Here is a 16,597-nt window from a genome sequence, read left to right as displayed (position 1 = left end):
CTTTAGCATTAAAAGATTGCTGATCCATTAAGAAAATACAAAAATTAAGCATCAGCAATAAAAATGTGAATTTAAAAAAAAACATAAAAATGGGGTTATTTAACATAAATTATAATTATCGAATTAATTTCAGCCAAATATATTCGCAGCAAATCACGACGTTGTGCAAGAATAAAAGAAACTAGGTATACCTTGCAATAATCCGCGCCTAGTCGCAACTAATACTCAACGAAAGTAACGAAGCGTAAATTTTCCGCTGGGAAGTACAATTTCCGCAAATTCACGTGCGAGCGCGGCCTTGGGACTCGCGACAATCTAACTGCTTAGAAATTCGAGCGAAGGTGGCGAAGTATCTTCATTATTCAGTTTCACCCCGTGCGCGCCTTTACTGTGCAATACTCAGAAACGGTGGATTTGCGTAATACCGAACCATGAGCCAACAAGGTCAATGCTTCGCGGAGCACACGTTTGCGCCATTCGTCGTAAAGACGCATATTTTACTTTTTCTCACATTATAAAGTGCGTGCCAAGAATTTAGAAATGAAAGCTCTGCATGCGCGTATGCGTACGTGCGTGCGTGTGTGTACGTATGCGCGCGCGCGCGCGCGAGGAAGTACATACAAGTATGAGTTAAATCACCTGCTACAATACACACTTGCGCTCCTGTACAAATCTGTGGTACTAAATCGTACTTCATCGTATTATCAAATCGATATTGCGGATTAAAGCTCGAAGCTTCATTCGCGTTGCCATGTCGAGTCCGTTTGATCAGAACTACACGAAGTAATATTTCAATACACTCTAAATATTTGATTTTATTCATTTTATTTCACGAATATTTTCTAATTTGTATTTCAGTATATTTAATAATTATTTCTCTCTTTAAATCATTTCTCTCTTTATTTAATTAAAAATGTAATATATTTCATAGTATAGTTATTAATGTTCTTTCTTAGTTCGAATATTTTATATATATATATATATATATATATTATTTTTCTCTTCCTTTATTATTCCAAAATTAATTTTTATTTAACTTTTTCTGTCAAAAATATCATTATGTTTCAGATTCGTAACGTTATTCTCCAATTATCACCGTTGCACTTAGATAACTAAACATTATCTCAATAAATACCATGTAAAAGTATCTTAAATAATATATTATTTTCTTCAAAAAAGATGATATTTTTTCATTTATCTACACAAATAATAAAATTATTTTATCTAGATAATTTTAAGATAATATCGTTGTTAAGCAAAATTTAGTATATAACAACAATGTATTAATATTTTTAATTAAAAATCTTTATTAAAGACAAGTTCTTCAAATAAGTCAAGTGTACCCTATATAGCCTAGTATCCAATATGGCCTATTTGTTGTTTCTAACTTACATGATGAATTGAACAAATAATGCTAATATATCATGCAAGCTATCAATGTGACTTGTTTGCAAAAGATGACTGATTAGTTTGTGTATTCTGTTGTTGACAGTAAGGGCAAAAAAATTTTCTTTCATTATAATCTAATATTTCGTGAAAAAATTACTACTTTCTATAATTATCAAGTGATGATTATTAATCCTCAGTTCATATTATTATAGCTCTATATCTATACTTTACAACGTTGTATTTAATTTATATTATTGTAACATTCGTAACGTTCTGTTTATCAAAGAAAGAACACTCTTTTTATAAGGTCAAACTAATATGGCCTAGATCAATAATGGGTATACATACATCAATTGTAATGTTTCTTCGGTACTTTTATTACTTCAGACCATAAATTTTAATCCATTTACTAAACTCAGATTCATAAGTTACGATTTTAAGGAGAAAAAGTTAAGTCAATTATTTACTTAATGGATTGTTGACAAAAATAATTCTCTGCGTACTTTTACATTTCAATATGTTAATAAACTTATAAACTTATAAATGTAACATTGAATTTTGGAACTTTGTTATCTATTTTTCTAACACTTTTTGTAAAAACATAATCAGGCCATATTGAGTACATATGTATCTAATACAATCTGAATAGCACTTTTTCTAAAAATCTTTACTACACCGTGCAAATATTTGAAATTGTCCCAGTTTTTAAATTAATGTTCAGAAATATTACCTACTTTAAATCTGGCCATTAGTTTTTAATTTTAGACACAGCAAAAAATTAAAAAAAAATTGTAAAGCTTATGTAGGTCGTTTAGATTACAGTTACTTTAATTCAACCTGACAAAATAATATTTTTCTTTTAAATCAATTTGGATGTATACAAATAAAAATTAAAGTTGAAAAATATATAAGAAATATATAATTCATACTATAAATTCTCTCTCTCTCTCTCTCTCTCTCTCTCTCTCTCTCTCTCTCTCTCGCTCGCTCGCTCGCTCGCTCTCTCTCTCTCTCTCTCTCTCTCTCTCTCTCTCTCTCTCTCTCTCTCTCTCTCTCTCTCTCTCTCTCTCTCTCGCTCTCTCTCTCTTTCGCATTTATTCTCTCTGACAAAGTTCTTTGGAAAAGTTTACAAACCACTTAAAGTTTTGGAATAATTTTTACATTACGCTACTAATCTGTGCAATCTGTTATTATTTCAAAAAATTATTGTGAGAATAATTATTCTAGAATAAATAATAACTTGGAGAATTAAAGCTAAAGATACTACTTTATAGTCATTGTTCAATGCTGCACTTCAACATTGTTATTAACTTAGATAATTTGCAAAAATTAACAATTTTTTATTTAAGATAAAATTGGAGATAATATACATCCCAATAATTGAGTTAAAAATAATATAATTTCTTCATCTAGATAATTAATTTATACAGATAACGGCTGCTAATTATACTTAATATAGTGTAATATATCGTGAAGTATGGCGAAAAGTATAGTAAAAACGATTTAATTTCGATTCACGGTATCTATAGCACGAGACTGCGTCAACATTAGAATTTGATACGCTAGGACACGATGATTTATCCATGCGAAAGGGTATACATCCTCGTTATCATGCATTCCGCGCGATCATGAAGTTTCGAAAGCGTTTACCATTAAAGTGAAAATGTCAGAGATTTTTTTTCTACTACGCGCTCCGCGCATGATATTGATTTATCGGCGATTTGATGAACCTACGCGAGAAATGCTCGAGGCTATTCAGGAACAGGAAAGGGAGAGAGACAGACGGTCACCCCCACGTAGCTCGGTTACCGTCACGCTCTTACGATTAGCCGGCAATGCGAGAATGCCTCCTGTTACGTAAACACGTGAAGCGAACGTTAATATGTAACGTAAGTATACGGTAGAGAAGCCCGCGTTATTTTTCGCAAACTCAGGTGACAAAGGGCGCACCGCATTCTCCCCGGTGAAAACGATAACGAAGCCAGTCAAAAATTGCGACGAGTATTGTACGGTTCGCAATGCGCGTTCGACACGTAGTGTTTCGGGTCGGAAGCACGCAACATTTTCATATTATACGAACTGCGCACTGCGATGCACACATGTATACGTCGAGCAATCGTTTCGCTATTTGGAGAACGGTTATAGAAGTAATCAGGAAGAAGTGGAATTCGATTGCCCACGTCGCCAATTGACTAATTTAATATAAAATTTTCTAATTGACCGCTCCAATGGAAAACTATAAGCACCAATCGTACAGTGAGCAATGGCTGTGGTCAATCGCGAAACGTGATCAAACGCGACGATCCCGCCAGAAAACACCCTTGTCCACGATATCCTGTTCTATTAAGTTCGTTAAATCCGGATTCAGATTCCGTATCGTCCTCAACGTGTTTCGCGTATTACATGTATATGAAGGGTTATTGAGTTTCGAGAGCCGACGTATGCTGAAACGCTGATACTGCATTGCAGCGCGCCGCGAGTACCTGTGTCTTTTGACGCGGTAACGTAGGAGGCATGCACTGCAAAATAAATGTCACCTGTAAACGGAGACGCTCTGCACCGCGCGTCGCGAACTAACGTGGCTTTGAAATTATCACATAAATACAACGAGAAGGGATATATCCGTCCATACCGAGACGCGACGCATCGACTTCAGTTAAGAGAGACCGCTGCGAAATATTTCATCCTACTTCGTATTCATCATATCAGGACTACAGATATGTAAAAAAGAAAAAAAGCGATCGGCTTCAAAGGAATCTATTTATTCCACTAAAACGCAGACTACTCGTTAGAGTTTCTCTGCCGATCAAATAAAACGCGGTAAAATAAATGTCAATAATAAAAACGTGAATTAAAAATGGAATATTCGTTGCATTTAATCGCCTGGCTGCTAACGCGTCACAATAGCGGCTTCCCTCTAACGGATCTTTTGTGACAAAAGGCCACTAGTGACTCTTTTCTATACCTCGATACCTCATTGTCAGGCAGAAATGTTTCAATTGTTTTGATCTGCATCTGTTTCATCGAAGGAATATTCACGTTTTTTTCACTCGCGTTTTCCGCAGCCGAGCTGTGCGTACAATTGCTTACTAAAAAGAGAGGTTGCAATTCACTTTTTTTTCCCCAGTGGGTTATGGAACGCGGCTCTACTTGTGAAACGGTCGAACGTAAATGGTTAGAACCGTAGGGTAAGAATCAATCGCACGGTGAGCAAGCTATATTCCCCGAAACAAACAAAAGTGTACCTTTTAGTAACCAATTGTATTGGTGATACAGCCCACGTCCAACCCAGCCGTAGGTAAAGAGTTAATTTAGCTAATTTAACGAACAACAGAAATTGATCACGTTCCATTAGTTCCTTTTTCTTTAAGAGTTTTCTCACATTAAAGAAAATCCAAATATTGAACTTTTAAATATACGTAGTAAAGGATAAATGATGTAATATAAATTAAAAAATCAATTTATTTAAAAGTATTATATTTATCAATAATTTAATTTTTTTTTCAGAACGTGCGCGAAAAAATAAAAATCAAAACATGATTTTCGTTTCTCTGGTATTTCGTTAATTTCAAAATTTTAACTTGTATACTTAACGTCCTGAAAGATAGTTGTCAATTTTCATAAAAACTAGAAAATTGCACAAAAATGTCAATTTTCAAAAAGTAAAATTTGCGTAGTTGCCAAGTATTTTATCACTTCTTCGTAAAGATGATATATAATATTGTGAACATCTTATGTCTTCTTGAAACAGCGCATCGAAGAAGCGCAGACGTGACTCGCGCCAAGATAACAAAACGATAACGAAGTAAATGAGTAAGATATCAATGATAAGGTGTTTGCCGTTAAAAAAAACCAAATTTAATTGCGTAACAGAGGTATTCTGTCAAAATTACTAAAATATCTTTCTCAAAATACATCGCGTAAATATGTACAAACATTTTTAAATAAATTCCATTATAATAAAACTATAATTAAGCTTTGAAAAATCATTTGTAGAAATGCCAAACGATAACTCACTATAAGATACGTCTCTCAGTCATAATACCTTAATTATCGCAAATGCTTAATAAATATTGACATTAGTACGAGCAAACAGAAAATACGCTGACAATGCTGACGGCAGCATCAATGATGATTACATTGAAAAAAAGCAAAGCTCTTTGGTAATATCCAGACTTAAATTATAGGGAAAAGGGAGTGCCTGAGTAAATGTAAACTTGAGATGCCCAAGGAAGGGCTCCAGCCAAGCGTGCAGTGATTTCATACGGAACATTGTAAAGTGTTGCTACGCCATCATGCTCTGTTTCATTCAAAGATTTCTTTTCATGGTGTTGAGACACTTTTATTTTGTACGTGCTTTATCGCTGATAAGCTAGTGGCACCCATCAAGGCCGGTAATCCGAAACTAATAAACACAACCGTAGGAAGACGTTAAAGTATAATTAAGATATCAATTGCAATCAAAATAATATATATAAATTCTGTTATAAACTAAATTATTTTATGGTATATAAAATATTTAAGGGATTTTTCTTGGTCAGAGAGAGTAGTTTGAAAATTGACTGTTCTTTGAAAGTGAATTGTGAATAAACTATTCAACCAATTAAATTTTTTATTTGTTTTAATGCAAAGTTTTTTCTTATAAGTTACAGAATTAAAATGACATTTCTCCTGTTCACTCCCTTCTCCTGGTTCATTGAATTTAGCGCATTGAAAAAAATATAAAAATTACAGAAAATTTTTGACAGTCCTGAAATCAAAATATTTTAATAATTCTTTTTTACATTATTCTACATTAGTATATGCAATTACTGAACCAACATTTGGGTTAAAATTTTGAAATTAACGAAATACCAGCAAAACAAAAATCATGTTTTGATTTATATTTCTTCGCGCACTTTCTTAAAAAAAAAAAAAATTAAATTATTGATAAATATAAACAAATTCTAATTCACAAACTGCAAGAAAATATCAGTAATAATTGTGAAAAATTTCAAATCAATCGGTTAAGCCGTTTTTTCGGGCATTATTCGCGATTTTACGTGGATTTGAGAAAAAGTTTTAAAGTTTTAAATGGATTTTCTACGCATATAATTCAAACGTTTTCTTATCAATCATTAATTCATTATTCCAGGATTATAAAGTAGGATTCAAAAAATGCAATTTAAAAATAAATCAATTTTTTTACCAGAAAGATCCACTAAGATATTTATGTAATTGAGCGTTTAGTTTATTCCATGATAATTAAATGAAGTGAAGTAATATTTAAAAAATTCTGTAACAGCATTTTTGAAAGAATCGCTATAAATAAACCACTATAAATAATCGTTTAAAAAAATAATTTTAACTTAAAAGTACTGTATACTCAACGTCATGAAAGTTATCAATTTTTATAAAAAATATAGAATTGATATATAACTCAAGAATAGAATACTAAAGACTCTAGAAATTGTAATAAAAAAATGAATAAAACAAGGTCAATAAGAGTCCAAAAACGCGGTTAAAAGAGCGTAAAATTACAATAATTAGTAGCATTTACTCTTCATACATTCATAATGTACATACATTCAACTCTCTTTGAAGTCATCATCAGTATTACAAATTACTGTAAAGAGACATCCCTGGAATCTGCGAGATGAAGTCAATATTAATTATTGTAATTAATGCTATTAATTATTGTAATTTCACGCTCTTTCAATCGTATTTTAGACTCTTATTAGCCTTGTTATATTTATTATTGATTTAGATATATGTCTATTAAAGTCTGAGAGAGAAGTTCTCATTATAGATTGTTAAAATGAAAATACAGCCTCGATGATTTAATCTTGCATAATTTCAGTGAAAGCTGTGAACAAACAGGTCCGCTTCTTTAAAAAAGCGGTGTGCACCGCTGCGCCCTTCAAGGGCGCGTTTCACGCTCTTCGGCTCTCGCCTAGGACAACGAACCAATTGTTCATGGGGTAACGAACGTTTGCTTCGTTATGGAACATAATTGTGCTGATCGCCACGTGCCGGAACGTGCCTTCAACTGTATTGAAAACGCCGACGCGGTATTAATTCGTACGCAGAAGCGCCAAATAATCAATATCGCTGTGGAAAAATCCTGGACTTTTCGTTCTTGCTTTGACAATGTATAAATTAAAACTCAATAAAATTAATACAATTTTGGATATAATACGTATAACAAATTTATAAACTAATTTTAGTATTGTAAAGAAAATTTTGATCATAATTAAATTAGCATTAATATTGTAGCATGAAAGAAATTATAAATATTACGTAATTAAAAAAAAATGTTTGCGTATTATTAAACTTAGTTTGCACGTTTCTTAAAACTATTTTTTTATTTTTAAAAATATTATTATTATGTAAGCTTTTATTACCAATAAAATGTCCGAAAGCAAGTTCAAAAGAAACACGAACGTTAACATGATAAAATGTCAACCTTGAGCGAAATAACATCGCGAATAATGCAGCAGTTAACTTGCAAATGTGACGGTAAATAACGCCCTTCCTTGCTACCATCTTCGGTCAGGTACGAGAGAGAAAGAAGAATCTTTCTTTCGTAAGATACTGCACCACCAGTGCCTTTCCCTTGCCGGCTGAACAGAGTTGGCTCGAAAATTATTACATGCACACCTCTTCTTAGCGTGTGGGAGGACATCTTGCTTAATGAAGGCAAGACTTCGTTTCAGACGAAGGCACAGGAACTCTCTATCTCGAGGTGCATGCAAATACATCATTTCCCGGTAGACGGATATAACAAGCACATTATTATATCCAATGAAAGTGTGGTAAGTTATATAGTTACGCAATAAGTGCAGATCTCTCCCACTGTAACAATAACTTCAACGTGTCACGAATAGTAATAATCGAAACTTGAATCATCTAAATCATTTATATCTTTTCGATTTCTAATCATTTATTCTTTGTATGTAATGCGGAAAAACATCTCACTTAAACAAACAAAATAAATGTAATAATAAGTGCACAGAGAAAAATGTTTCTTGCAATTTAACAAATTTTTTTAAATCTAAACAAATCTATGTATTAAAATAGTCTAATGTTTAAATTAAAAAATGCATTTATTTGACTTTTCAAGTAATATTATATATATTTTAAATAATTAAACTTTCTTTATCTAAACAATTTTATTATTTCAGTAAAAATATCATATTACTTTTCTTAAATTATAATTTTGTTAGATTAAACAAATTTATTATTCAATAGTAAAATGTATAGTGTCATATTATTTCATTTATAATTCATATTCATGTCATATTAAAAACTTTCCTTTTAACTCTTGAATAAAATTCAATGTAGTTTAATTAAGAAATTATAAGTAGTAGTATGTTCTGTTATGAGGTGGGATGAGGGGAGGGAGCGGAGAAGCATGATTGAACTAGTGATGAGTGTTATTCTGTGGTTGCAAACATTACCTTAAAAAAGTAACGCGTTATCGTTACTGTTACTTGAAAAGTAACGATTCGTTACTTTTTTGTAATGCTATAGTAAGTCATTGGATTTTTAAATTACATTATTTGTAATCAATATAATAGTAGATACAAAATGTAATAATAAATATGAAAACTTAAAATTTTCTCTAAACTATTCTTTAAATAGAACAAACTTTTCCTTAAATTAAACTTTTCTAACAATGTTGTTTTAATTCTTTATTTTTTAGTATATTTATTTTTGCAAGAATTGAGATTAAATATTAATATCATTATTAAGAATGCACTCCAATAATCACTGCCAGTTCTGAAAATCTATAATTTACAATATATAATATTTTACGTATATACATTGTACATACTGTTAATTTTACAAAGTTTGAGGTAAACAGTTATAAAGTAATTACCAAAATAAACAATTACAGATATAAAATCAATTCGCGGCGCGAATTTTAATCACAGTTCAATCTAGTAATGGGATAATTGTTATTTTTTAATAACAGTTATATCGGTTGCTATCATCGTTTATGTATGCCGATAAAAGTGTTCTTAAAAATATAACTATTTAGTCCATGACTCGCACCTCACGGCCATATATATATATGTATATATATATATATATATATATATATATATATATATATATATATAATTAATGTTTACAAAGTGAATAATTATTGCTAAATTATAATGTAGAAATATTGCAGTATGAAATATATTACACATTCAGCATAGTAACGTTTAAAATAAAACAGTTTTTGAATTAAAATTTATAAAATATTTACATCTCAAATTTAGATTTACCTAATTTTTGACAAATATTATTTCAAGATTATTATTTCGACAGAACTACTTTATAACGTAGCGTTATAACGTATTATCTTAGTGCAATTGTTCGTCAATTTGTGATGCTATTATTGTACAACATTCGCACAATGTGCCTATCGGAGTAGCGATCTCGCTAACCACATAGCGATAGTAAACCGCATTAAGTGGGACCTCGCAAAGAAAGCTATTAAACGTAACCAAAGAAATTATTTCAGTAAAAAATATTATTTCAAACTACTATGTTTCTTCTGCCAAATGATAAAGTTATATTGGCAGTTATATTGTTTCTGTGAATTAACTGTAAGCCAATCAAAGAGAAACACCGAATACAAAAAAACGTTTATCTCTGTGTACAGATCTTATTATAACAGTAAGTTTAACATCGCGAATGGTATTCGAAATCTAATCCATTTAAACAATTTATATCTCTTTAATTCTTAATTATTTATTCTTTGTAGATAATAATACTTTCTGAAATATATCTTATTCGCAAAAATAAGATATATATTTTTAAATCCTATATAATGTCAAACACAAATGTAATAAAAATATCTTTACTTTTTCTTTATACCACTGTTATAAATAATTTGTATTGATTAAAAGTGGGATTTACGTAGATATAAAGGTGTATTATTTCGACATGATTATCGCTGATGTAGTTGCCCCAGAAAAGAGAGAGAAGTGGTGCAAAAATAGTATGTAATCGCGGAATCAATGTTACTCTACATGGCACTATTATCTGCAAGTCACGGAAATAACGTCAGAAAAACCCAATAATTACTCTCTTCAAGGTATCCTAAATTGCCACATGAAAGAACTTGTTATCTTAACATTTGCTAGATCTAATCACCTCGTTTATTCATAATGTCAGTAGTATATTTTCACTACAAAAACACTTTCTTTAATATTTATGTAAACAAATATTTAAAGAAATTTTCAAGACTTTATATTAAAATTCTTTTAATATTTACGCAATAAATGGTACAATAAACAATGTTTATTTCTTATTGTAGTTTTTTCTAGGATAATAAAAAATTTCTAAATTATGTCTTCCGCATGTTTTTAATATTACAAAATAATTTGCTTCTTTATAAATTTTATGTGTATTAACCATCGTGCAAATTCCATAATTATATCGTTTTCCTCTTTCGTTCCAAATTATTTTATGTTAGTCGGGAGTCCGTTAAATATACATATTTCAATATTTTGGAGTAGTGCTCTGTTATTTATTACGTGGAAAAAGGTTAACAGCTAAAATCGCTAGAAGAGCTTTAAAAGAGCTGATGTCCAGGAAAATACTGCAATGGCGTGCGACCTGGTGGCCTGGTCCCGCCAGGTACGTATCCACTTTTCCCCCTGTGTTCCTGCTTTCCATGTGTAACGTTGCATTTGTTGACTTTGTCGCTCACGAACACGATTGCATATTCACCGTTGCACCGGCGCACAGTTCTACCTGCGATCGATAGTCTACAAGAGAGCCGAAACGATTCCCGTCGCAGCGATATACATGCGGGCAACGTGACGTCACAGCAAAATAATCTACGTCGCGAAATCAAATTTGCCGGTATGAAGGTCCTTCACTGTCACCGAAAGAAGGACAAGGACGCGCTAATGAAGAGCGAAAGGTTTGTTTCGATTGATCTCTTCGGACGACATTTCTTAAACCCGGTCGTGAAATGTATGCAATGGAAGAGCAATCGCAATTTTAATATGATATATTTAAGTAAATAATAATAATAATAATAAATAAGTATAGCCATATCTCTAAAACTGTAAGAAACGTCCCAATATTCTGATACCCTAGGTATATTATTTAAACAATAATTTGGAAAAAAAGTGAGATGCAGAAGTGAGAATAAGAATTGATCTAAAATATTTTCATTTGAAAGATGTAGCGGCTTATAGAAGAAGTCTTGGGGGAAGGAGGGGGATGCTCTTTCAAACAGGAATTAAAAGTGTACCAGACGACACGCAGAGTCACCCAGCGAGAGATCAAGGTCGACGAGATCATGAAAAGTTTTACGACTGAATAAAAACTTAAAAGCCTAAAAACTTAACAAGGAGGAAAATTTTTAAGAAGACTGGGGAGAGATATCCATTGAGGAAACCACGTTGCTTCAAAGCATCACCGTGGAGATTCTGAATATTTTTAATAGAGATGTCGAATAAAGAATACAAAAGATAACCCCGATAGAAACATGTTGTACATACAATAGCATCACGAATTGATGAAAATTTTGAATAATTGCGCTAAGATGATATACGTTACAACGCAGTAGTTTTGTCGAAATAAAAGGTTTGTTCGCGTCGTATGCCCCAAGAGCACTTGGATTACTTGGATCACTTTTATCACCAATCACAGCATTAGTTCTAATGCTGTGATTGGTGATAAAAGTGATCCAAGTTATTCAAGTGCTCTTGGGGCACGCAACGCGAACAAACCTACTGTCTTCAAATAATATTTGCCAAAAATCAGATAAATTTAAATTAGAGATATTAATATTTTACAATTATTTCAAAAACCGCATAATTTTTTATTTAAAATGTTACCAGGCTCAATGTATAATATTTCATACTGCAATATTTCTATATTATAATTCAGAAATAATTATTTATTTTTGTAAGCACTAATTATATTTCTAAATGCTTTGACGCAACTACAAACATTTTTCTTAATTATTAAACAATTTTTTTCTAAATTTAATTTTATAAATATTATATCATTAAGATGATTCACCACGTCATTGTAATTTTACCGAAATACTATTTAGAAGTTAATTAAACAAACAGTTATCAATATTTTATAAAAATAAATAATTCTACATCTGTTTTTGTAAATAAACTCACATAATTATTGATTACAATTTTTATGCAAGATTTCGTCATAATTTAATAAATGTTATTCTATCGGTGAAGATCAGATCTCTTAATTGCAAAAGCCGCCGCACGAAAGATAAGATCATTACTCCGTTTGACAATTCCTCCCGAATCTCATTTCGCTAAGATTAGTCGATCAACTTGCGAAGGTTAATCACGACCTATGCGGAAAGTGCGGCATTAAGGATGACCTCGGCCTATGAACTAAACAAAATTGTATACCTTTGTTATATGCTTCACAGTGACGCATGAGAGAGTACACATATAGTTAACAGCAACTTTTCATGACTAGAATAGTACACCAATGATTAGTGATTACACAATCCCGATATAGGACAACATTTATTAAATTATATGACAAAATCTTGCATAAAAATTATAATCCGTAATTATTTAGGTATATTTACAAAACTAGATGTAGAAGAATATTGATCTTTTATAAAATATTGACTGTTTGCCCAATTTAATTTCAAAAGAGCATATCGATAAAACTATAACGATATGACGAATCATCTTGATAATGTATTTGCAGAATTAAATTTGGAAAGAAAGTGTTCAATGATTAAGAAAAATATATACAAAAATACACAATTGTTCCTAAATGATAACGTAGAAATGTTGCAATATAAAATATTATACATTTAACATGAAAAAATTTTATATAAGGAATTAAACGGTTTTGAAATAAATATAAAATATTTATACGTCTAATTTTTCGACAAATATTATTCAAAAATTTTATTCCAGCAAAACTGCTGCGTTGTGGCATTTATAATCTTAGCGTAAATACTGCAAAATTTTCGTCAATTCATAATTACAATATTTGTATAATGTATCAATCTGGTTGTGTACGTTTCGCATCAGCTAACAAATGTTTTTAATACAATAAAATATATGTATTTAACATAGCAGATTAATTTATTACGTAGTAAAATGTCTGATTAAATTAAAGTGTAAAAATATAATTGAACACACACGTCTTCAAGAATACGTCTTTTAGATATACGTTGAAAACGGATGCTACATCTATCTTTTATATTCAACTACTGAATTACTCCCAATTCTTCTATCGACAAGCTATCCGTTAGCGCTAATTTTAGTTAATTTAGTTTCGCTCCGCATATAGAATCTGTAAAAGGAGTAGCGAACCACCAACCCATAATTAATTAAACTAGTTTATCGATGCAGCGTCCCAGTGATTTGCAATATGTATACGGGTGTACATTTCTAACAAGTATAGAGAACTGAAGTTTATTGTAAAAATTTCAATTCTTTTTATTGACTCAATTTGATTAAGATACTGCGTTGAGTGAACTAAGATTTTCAAATCTCTTGCTTATAACTTGCTTACGACTGGTACACCTTTTTAAGAGCTACACAGGAATTGTCGGTTCCCAGAATCGATTGAGACACATTGTTCATATATTTCAATAATTAATGAAGATGTTCAGTATGCACGTATCATGCGCACGGCATTGGAATGACAAAGAGTAAAGACTTTGCGTGACCATAAAGAGATACCTGGCCCAGGGTCCAAAATCAGTGGGCAGGCACGTAATATCCGGTCTTAAGTGATCTTAGCACGTTCGCTTGCTAAGGCATCCGCTTTATGCTCAAGAAACAGTTATCTTTTTATATTGCAGAGAAAGAGAAAGAACAAGAAAGAGAAAGAATGCATTTATCGTGAAACTAACGGCAACGATAATTAACGCGCTAACTAAGACTGCTTCGCAGTAATAACAGTGTAACGAAAAACAATCTTTTCAAAACAATTTGACTGTGCCAGTTAAATAAATAAAAATATTCAAAGGACCCGTAAGAAAGTATTCGCATCGCCAGACAATAGTGTGCATCAAAGAATCATGAAGTAATATCTTTAGTTCTGATTATATTAAACTTATCATTAATTAATCTTCGTGAAAAGCACGGTTGAACAAAATTAAAAATTCTTGATTTTATAAAAGGATTATTCCCTTACTATAAATATATTCTCGGTGCTCAATCGAGCGATACGATCAATAATCGGTGACAATTAAATATTAAAAACGCGACATGCAACGCATGTTCTACTCCACACTCGAGTGATAATGGTGTTCTTCGACAATGATTTGTATGTAAACGTACGCGATAAAACAAATATTTACAATTTAAGCTCGCAATTCAGAGAAAAGGAAAAATATGAGTATGAAGACGACTAAGATACAGTTACGACATTAATTATGCGGACACAGAGTATGGAAATTTATTTTATGTTACATTTATCAAATATCAATTTTAGATAAAACACGAGAGTGGAAATTTATTTTATGTTACATTTATCAAATATCAATTTTAGATAAAACACGAGAGTGAAAACCCTTGCCAACGATACATTTCCATCAAAACTGTGTTTAATTTGTAGCATAAAATCTTTCAATATTTTGTGTGGCCAGATAATTAGTTTCCACGACTGCACATAAAATTATCTTGCTCATTTAATATTATTCCGTTATAATTTCACCCTCTTTAATACAGACTTTCAGACTCAAGTAAAAACAAGACAAAGATACAGATGAAATACACGGAGAAAGAATAATTTTGCTGTAGCTAAATTTAAAAATTTAGTTAAATACAGATAAAAAATAATTTTATGTTAGTCAATCAAAATAATTATGTAGGACGCCAATGATAATGTTACAAACAGTTTTAATATTCTAGTAACCAAATTGTACATCCTACACAATTTTTTAAATAATTCAACATAATTATTCTCAGATCTGTATTTTAGCAAAGTTGTTTTTTTTTTTCATGTAAAATTAATGCTTGGCTGCAATTTTATTTAAATAAATCTTTTGGATCTGATTAATAATAGACCAGTATATTTTTTCAGTTTGAATACAAATTTACTTTTGATGAAAATGTATAACTGACAAGAATTTTCACTTCCGATCAAGTTGTCCTTAAAAATTTGTAATATTTGTTGGTAGTTTATTGGTAGTATAAAATAAACTCGCAACATCCTTGTATTCAAACAATTAGTTTCGTGACTATATATAAGATTATCTTGTTTACTTAATGTTATTCATCATAATTTTACTATCTTTTTTCTCATTAATTGTTCCTTTGCTGCAATTTTTTTTAAATACTCCGACAGGCACATTGTACGAACATTGTACAATAATGACATGATGAATTGACGAAAATTTTGCAATAAATGCGTTATGAAGATACATCATAACGCAGGAATTTTATTGAAATAAAATTTCTTAATAATATAATATTTGTCACAAATTAGACAAATTTAACAATAAGTTTAAAATATAAGTATTTTACAATTATTTCAAAAACCTTTAATTTTAAAAAATATTATTAAGCTGAATGTATAATATTTTATGCTGCAATATTTGTACATTATCATTTAAAAATTGAGCATTTTTGTAAACATGTATATGGATTATTTATATTTCTAAATGTTCCATATATAATACAAGTAAAATATTTTTTTTAATTATTAAACAATTTTATTCTAAATTAAATTTTACAAATATATCATAAGAACCGACAAACGGTTATCAACATTTTAGAAAAGGTTAACTTCTACATCTATTTTTATAAATATATCTACATAATAATAAATTACAATTTTTATACAAGATTTCGTCATATAACTTAATAAATATTGTCCTATCGGAGTACATCTGTTGGATCTGATTTTGTTAATAACATGCCGGTGAAACTTTTCAGTTTGAATACAAGTTTCCATTTTATGGAAATAAATAACTGGCAAAGATCTTCACTTTTAATCGAGTTTTCCCTAATTTGTAATATTTGTTGAATTTGTAACATAAATTAGATTCGCAACATCCTGCATTCGGACAATTAGTTTCGTGACTGTAGATAATCACACAAATTAAAGTTCCATTATCAAAGTATTAGCTTGCGGCAACGAATATAAAAAGGAAATCACATCATTTCGGACGAAGGAAGAAAGAAGGAATAATGCCTCTATTTCCAAACGAAATCGCAAACATAGCAAACTTTCCCCACTAACAGTATTTCTTTTCTGTTTG

The 16,597-nt window shown here is 30.7% G+C and overlaps 1 protein-coding gene across 1 annotated transcript in view; it reads right to left on the bottom strand.

Moving 5' to 3' along the window:
* The window catches only part of LOC105193377 (protein numb), an 81,249-nt gene that overhangs the window by 63,453 nt on the left and 1,199 nt on the right, over positions 1-16,597 (bottom strand). The window lies entirely within an intron of this gene.

This window comes from Solenopsis invicta, chromosome 1 (assembly GCF_016802725.1).
Source record: "Solenopsis invicta isolate M01_SB chromosome 1, UNIL_Sinv_3.0, whole genome shotgun sequence".
NCBI lineage: Eukaryota > Metazoa > Arthropoda > Insecta > Hymenoptera > Formicidae > Solenopsis > Solenopsis invicta.
The sequence above is the reverse complement of the archived record's forward strand: the minus strand, read 5'-3'. Positions and strand labels throughout refer to the sequence as shown.